We start from the raw sequence: 1,479 nt of genomic DNA, 5'->3' as shown, positions 1-1,479 counted from the left end.
TAAGGCTGGAAGAGGCTACTGGACCCAGCACGCAGTGCAGCCCGGCTGTGTCTGCGTCACGCCCCAGAACTGCTGCCATCTCCGTGTGTGGCTGGCACGGGGCCCCGGGGGTGGGCAGCAGGAGGGCGTCCCCTGCTGGCTGTACCAGTCACTACAGCACTGTATAGGGTGTAGCCCACAAAGCAGGCTCCCGGCCTGGGTCAGGGGGTGGGCGTGTGGTACCTGGTGGGAGCGCTGACGTTAACTGTTAGAAGCTGGGCGACGCTGCGTGCCGGTAGGCGGCATTGCCAGGCGCGGACTGAGCGTGTGCCGCCCTGAGCAGCCGCCTGGTGATGAGTTCGGAGACAGATGAATGTCAGGGCGAGCAGGTAGTGATATCTTTGACTGGACCCACTTCTGCAGGGGGCAGGGCCCGGCTTTCCAGCTTTCGCCCAACGTTGCCACAGGTAACATAGGATTCCCAGGTCTGGAGAAGAGCTGCCCTGCTCCAGACTTTCTCCCTTTTAGGGGCTGGTTCCATAAAAGATCTTCCCTCACCCACCTTGTCGCTGGGACCACTGGGCACAACAGCACCACGGGCAGAGAAGGAGCCGGGCAGGCCAGGTAACGAGATGGGTCCAGAGGGGCGGCCGGGTCCCAGGTCAGCGCAGAGCTAGCCGGGGAAGGAGCCGGGTCCCAGGTCAGCGCAGAGCTAGCCGGGGAAGGAGCCAGGCAGCCAGGCACCAGGCCCAGCTAGCCAGAGAAGGGGCTGGGTCCCAGGTCGATGCCCAGCTAGCCGGGGAAGGAGCCGGGCGGCCGGGTCCCAGGTCGGTGCCCAGCTAGCCGGGGAAGGAGCCGGGCAAGCCGGGTACCAGGTCGGTGCCCAGCTAGCCGGGGAAGGAGCCAGGCGGCCGTGTCCCAGGTCGGTGCCCAGCTAGCCGGGGAAGGAGCCAGGCGAGCCGGGTACCAGGTCGGTGCCCAGCTAGCCGGGGAAGGAGCCAGGCAAGCCGGGTATCAGGTCGGTGCCCAGCTAGCCGGGGAAGGAGCCAGGCGGCCGTGTCCCAGGTCGGTGCCCAGCTAGCCGGGGAAGGAGCCAGGCGAGCCGGGTACCAGGTCGGTGCCCAGCTAGCCGGGGAAGGAGCCGGGCGGCCATGTCCCAGGTCGGTGCCCAGCTAGCCGGGGAAGGGGCTAGCAGGGGGCTGGAGAGGGAAGGGTCCAGGCAGCCCAGACGGGGGGTACAGGGGCCAGCGGCTGCACAGGGCGCTCTGGGGGGACCAGGATCGGTTCATGTGAATTCGCTGATGAGGGTCCGGGTCCCCCCCATCCCCCCGCTTTTGCACAGGCCGGGCAGCGCCTCCCCCCGGCACGCCAGGGGTTAACCCGCCCCCCAACCTGCCCCTCACCGCCCTGGCAGCCTCCCCAGCGGCCGGGCTCAGCGTCCTTTCATCACTTCCGTCCCCAGCCCCCGGAGCTGGCGGCGAGGCGCTGGGGCTGCGGCTG

The sequence above is a fragment of the Eretmochelys imbricata genome, chromosome 24 (genome assembly GCF_965152235.1).
Source record: "Eretmochelys imbricata isolate rEreImb1 chromosome 24, rEreImb1.hap1, whole genome shotgun sequence".
Taxonomy (NCBI): Eukaryota; Metazoa; Chordata; order Testudines; family Cheloniidae; genus Eretmochelys; species Eretmochelys imbricata.
This window is presented reverse-complemented; position numbering follows the sequence as displayed.